The sequence below is a fragment of the Aotus nancymaae genome, unplaced genomic scaffold, assembly GCF_030222135.1.
Source record: "Aotus nancymaae isolate 86718 unplaced genomic scaffold, 86718_ANA_hifiasm-v0.15.2.pri h1tg000079l, whole genome shotgun sequence".
Taxonomy (NCBI): domain Eukaryota; kingdom Metazoa; phylum Chordata; class Mammalia; order Primates; family Aotidae; genus Aotus; species Aotus nancymaae.
In genome coordinates, this window is record NW_026988494.1 from 11,359,538 (window position 1) to 11,365,114 (window position 5,577).

The 5,577-nt window shown below is 40.1% G+C and overlaps 1 non-coding gene across 2 annotated transcripts in view; it reads left to right on the plus strand.

Annotated features, from left to right (window-relative positions):
* The window catches only part of LOC105726351 (tRNA methyltransferase 9B (putative)), a 196,547-nt gene extending 190,994 nt beyond the window's left edge, over positions 1-5,553 (plus strand). Inside the window, exon 8 of one of the 2 annotated variants that reach the window (XR_010339638.1) lies at positions 5,470-5,553. This is a non-coding gene — a transcript (tRNA methyltransferase 9B (putative)). The remainder of the gene's footprint in view (positions 1-5,469) is intronic. The other variant, XR_010339637.1, reaches the window with a different exon arrangement.
* Positions 5,554-5,577: the final 24 nt, after the last annotated feature.

Consider the following 5,577-nt stretch of genomic DNA (forward strand, 5'->3'; position numbering starts at 1 on the left):
GCCTAGTAGGTGCTTAGTCAACATTTCTCAAATTACATTTAGTTATAATAGAGCTCTATTGTACATGACTAGCCTCTCCTCTAATACTAACATCTACAGGACTTAAGAGTTTGTGATCCTTCCTGTTCTAGCTTCATTTCTTTTCTTACTGTGTGTATTCTCTTTTGGTTTAATATACTCTAATGTCCCTAATGGGCTATGAACTAGGATAATTATTACTTTTATTTTATTTTTATTTATTTAATATTTTTGAGACGAAGTCTCACTGTGTCTCCCAGGCTGGAGTGCAGTGGCATGATCTTAGCTCACTGCAACCTCTGCCTCCCAGGTTCAAGCGGATTTTCCTGCCTTAGCCTCCTGAGTAGCTGGGATTACAGGCGTGTGTTACTGCACCTGGCTAATTTTTGTATTTTTAGTAGAGACGAGGTTTCACCATGTTTGCCAGGCTGAACTTGAACTGACCTCAGATGATCCACCTATCTCAGCCTCCCAAAGTGCTGGGACTGCAGGAGTGAGCCACTGCGCCCAGCCAATGATGATTTTTAAATGAAGTTCTCCTGAGCTTCACGTCCATCTAACTTTGTGGTTCTTCAGATACCACAGAGATGATATGCCCAAGTCTAAAATCTACACCTCCTATCGCATTCCCTCTGAGGGTGAACCACGGCACTGTCTACCCAAGAGCCATCTTTTTATCCTTCTTTTCTGTTCTTGTATTTATACAGTAGACATTTATTGGGCAATATAAAAAAAACCAAAAAAGATGCAGAGAAAATAAGGTATGTTGTCCCTGTCTAGAAAGTGCTGCCATCAATTATGGAACATATGTTCAAACAGCTTATACCATAATATAAAATATAATGCATTGCTGACCATTATGGCATTTCAAAATCAGTTACCAATATCTAGTCCTTATGTCCTATTTCCCGCAAATGCATACATCTTAAGTAAACTAATTTGGATGTATTTCCATGCATTCCAAAGGAAGAGTTTATTAGAGTTTATATACTGCCATTACTAAAGTTTCCTTTTATTTACCTTGTATTCTTTCTTCTTTATTTTAGGATAGTAGTGGTACATGGTACTATATCAGCCTTATTATCAGAGCTTTATCTTCAGCATGTTCCCTGCCTTAACTCTTCATGAGTCACCAAGTCCTTTCAATTTGGTTCTTTCTCCTTAGTATCTCTTGCATTTAATCCTTTCTAGGCATCATTAATATCATTCTTTGTGAACATATTTAACCAAGTTCTTTCTCTGTCTTCATTGTAGACCCATCCATGCAGTGCCAGTCTACACTACTGCCAGAGGCAATTTCTAAAACCCAGATCAACTTTTGTCATTTTTCTTGTTGAAATAATTCAGTAGTTCCCCATGATGTTCAGAAGCTGAACTAGGCCCTATGTGATCTGACTCTTACCTACTCCTCCAGCCTCTTATTTGCTTTCCTGCCTCCCTTTCTCCTCACCATCTGTATAGTTAAGAATGTGAACTCTGCTAGGTGCGGTGGCTCATGCCTGTAATCCCAGCAATTTGGGAGGCCAAGGCAGTCAGATCACTTGAAGTTGGGAGTTCGAGACCAGCCTGATCAACATGGAGAAACCCCATCTCTACTAAAATATAAAAATTAGCTGGGCTTGGTGGTGCATGCCTGTAATCCCAGCTAGTCAGGAGGCTGAGGCAGGAGAATCTCTTGAACCCGGAAGGCAGAGGTTGCAGTGAGCTGACATCGTGCCATTGCCCTCCAGCCTGGGCAACAAGAGTGAAACTCTGTCTCAAAAAAAAAAAAAAAAAAAAAAGAGTATGAACTCATGAACTCTAGGGTCAAACTGTCTGGGTTCAAATCCTGGCTCTGCCACTTACTAGCTATGTAACTTTGGAAAAGTCACTTAGGTCCTCCGTGCCTCCATTTTTGTATCTAAAATGGGGGAAGTAGTTGTCCCTATTTAATATAGTTATTGGGAAGAGTCAATGAGTTAATATGTGTTAACTGCTTACAACAGTGCCTGGCCCATAGCAAATAATTAATACGGACATTTCTTAACTTATGATGGGGTTACATCCCAAAACACCCATTACAAGTTGAAAATATTATAAGTCAAAAATGCATTTAGGACTGGTGCAGTGACTCACGACTGTAATCCCAGCATTTCAGGAGGCCAAGGCAGGAGTATTGTTTGAGCCCAGAAGTTTAAGACCAGCCTGGGCAATGTAGGGAGACCCTATTTCTACAAAAATAACAAAATTAGCTGGGTGTGGTGGTGTATGCTTATAGTCTAAGCTACTTGGGGTGCTGAGGCAGGAGGATCGTTTGAGCCTGGGAGGTCAAGGCTGCGGTGAGCTGTGATCATGCCACTGCATTCCAGCCTAGGCAACAGAATGCAGACCCTCTCTCAAAAAAAAAAAATGCATTTAATACACCTAACCTTCAGAGCATCATAGCCTACCTCCCTATTCTACCTTAAATGTGCTCAGAACACTTACATTAGCTGACAGCTGGGCAAAATCACCTGGCAACAAGGAACACTGTCGAGTCTCAGTTGTCTACCTTCATGATGGTGTGGCCAACTGGGACATGTGGCTCTCTGTGGCTTCCCAGCATTGTGAGAGAGGATCCCACTGCATGTCATTAGCCTGGAAAAAGATCAGAATTCAAAATTCAAAGCACAGTTATTACTGAATGTGTATCACTTTCACACCGTCATAAAGTCAAACCTTCATAAGTCTGGGACCATCAGTGTATATTTGTGTGTGTGTGTTTCTGTTATTGTTGTTGTTATTCATTTATTGGCTTTGTTCCCTTCTTTTTGCATATGCTGTTTCATGTGCCTGGAATCATCCACTTCTTTTCACCTGGCTGACTCTACTCATTTTTTGAACTTCAGTTTATGTATCAGCCCCTTGAGGGAGGCTTCACTCCCCCTTCCCACTCCAGGCTGGATTAGTTGCATCACCTATGTGCTCCTGTAGCATCAGTGCACACCCACATCTTAACATTCATTACACCAGATAAGGGGTATTAACGCTGTGATTTTGAACACTGTAAGTGACCTAAGGGTCCATGATGTTGAATAATTTGTAATAACACAAGATGATTATCTTAACGATTGTATGAATATATGATTATTGTATTCATCCATTCTCAGGCTGCTAATAAAGACATACCCGAGACTGGGTAATTTATAAAGGAAAGAGGTTTAATTGACTCACAGTTCAGCATGGCTGGGGAGGCCTCAGGAAACTTAGAATCATGGTGCATGGGGAAGTAAACATGTCTTTCTTCACATGGTGGCAGCAAGGAGAAATGCCGAGCAAAAGGGGGAAAAACCCCTTATAAAACCATCAGATCTTGTGAGAACTCACTCACTATCATGAAAACAGCATGAGGGTAACTACCCCCATGATTCAATTACCTACTACCAGGTCCCTCCCACAACTCATGGGGATTATGGGAACTAAAATTCAACATGAGATTTGGGTGGGGACACAGCCAAACCATATCAATTATATTATTTTATAGATGATTATATCAAATAATCTTGATTCTTAGTATTAAATAGGCAAGATATGAGTTTGGGGAATCACAATTATCTCAAGATGTATCCATCCCAAAAGTAAAGGTTTTACTATACTTCAATTTTGTATTTATTTGTATGCTTCCAATATTAAATTCTGGTGTCCTGAATGGGGTGAGAACTGTTTTATCTCTATCCCTAGTGCCTTACATCTGCCAGAGATTCAGTTAATATTTATTGAAAAGAGAAAATTCTTTTTTTCAAAAATCTGGCTTTGCCGCTGAGCCATAGTTTGAGGTGCTGACCTCTTCCTAGGAAAATACATGCATGGCTTATTTCAGAAGGTTAAAGGTACAGACCTTGCCTTAGAAGATGGCTTCCTGTTTAGTCAAAGAGAAGAGGAGAATAAAGTGTTTCTTTCAATACTAAATATGACCGATTTAATAAAAGGGCTCAATTGGAATTCAACTCCTTTTAGATAGTTATGACCCCATTCTATCTTTGCCCAGCAACTTCTTGGAGAAGGTGATATGATTCATGCATTTTAGACAGAGGCAAATTTGGATCCTAATTCAGGAAAATGAAGGGAAGTCAGTCATATTTTTAGGTGTTTTGGGTGCCTGATTTGGGCATATAGAGAAGCCTCCTGCCCAGATAGCTCACATATGCCTCCTACCTTCTACACTAGCTACAATTCTTCTTCTTATTGGTACTCTTACTGATGGGGGCATTGAAGACTTTGTCTTCGGTAGCTTATCTGAGAGGTCTAACACATTTAGGCACAAATACCTGAAGGAAAGGTGCATAGACAGCCACATTGGCTGATGACGGTCAACTGCCCAGGTCAGAGCCTGGCAGAGTAAGTCTAGGCGGAGAACCTTTAGCTTTGGCCTGTTACAGGGACTCAGTTTGCAAACATCATCTCTCTTACAGTTAATGCAGGCTCTAAGATTCCATGAGGAGAGATAAGATGCTTTGACTGGTATCTCTTTCAAGATCTTTCTTAAATGCACTTCTAAAAAGTTAGCTTCTGTGGCTCTCAATGGCACAGATCATGTGCCTACACGAGTGAGATGTGGCTGGGGTTAAAATCTATATGCAAGTTCTAAAGGATTGGAGTGGGGCTGGTGTGACGGAATGTTGGGGGAAAGCACATGCATCACTGAGTAGGAAAGTCACCTACACCCTGCCACCGTGAGAATCCCTGGGTGTAATAAGAGGTACGGTTTGTGGCAGTGTGGCGAACACACAAATGATAAGGAAACTAGGAAAAATGGTTGCAGGCTGAAACTTAGATTATGGTCCATTCATCCTACTTGCAGACAAGCAATTAGGGTCCAAGGTGTTACAGGATGGGCTTTTCCTATTATATCAGGCGTCTCTCAGGATCTCCTTATATACCCCAAGACCTCTATATTACAAAATGGTTTTTAGTGCATTATTTTTTTTTTAATGACTAAAAGCCTTTTGATGGGTTTCATGACAAACTCTTATGAACAAGAAGAAAAATGTGAACAAGGATGGATAACTAGAAGTACTTGTCAAAGTGACATGAAAGTAGCCAGTAATATGGAAAATATTGAGCAGTCCAATTGTACTGGAATGATTTAGTACAATTTGGTAATATTGTCGTAGATAGTATACATTTAATTAAGCCCCTGGAATCAGAGTTGACTTTCAATGTTTCCAATTTTCCCAGGAACAAGATGAAATCATTCAATTTAATTTTAGGAGAAAGTATTGTATGTTTATAGAAAGCTTAGGAATTGATTTATTGGCCTATTGATTTAAACTGCTCTTATAATTCTGGCACACTCCACATATTAGACAATTCTTTCTAATCCCTACTTTACTGGGTAATTTTTGCGTAGGTCAGGAGGTCAGCGTGGGTTGTAGCTGGTTCCATATATTTATCAAGTGAAATGACATTTAGTATTTGTTTTCTTCCTAATAGGGCCTGTGCTCCCTTCAGAGACTCATACAAGTGGTTTGTCATGAGAAGGACCACACTGTATCATTTCACTCTTACAAGTTTTCATTTATGTTACACACTGAGAAAGTT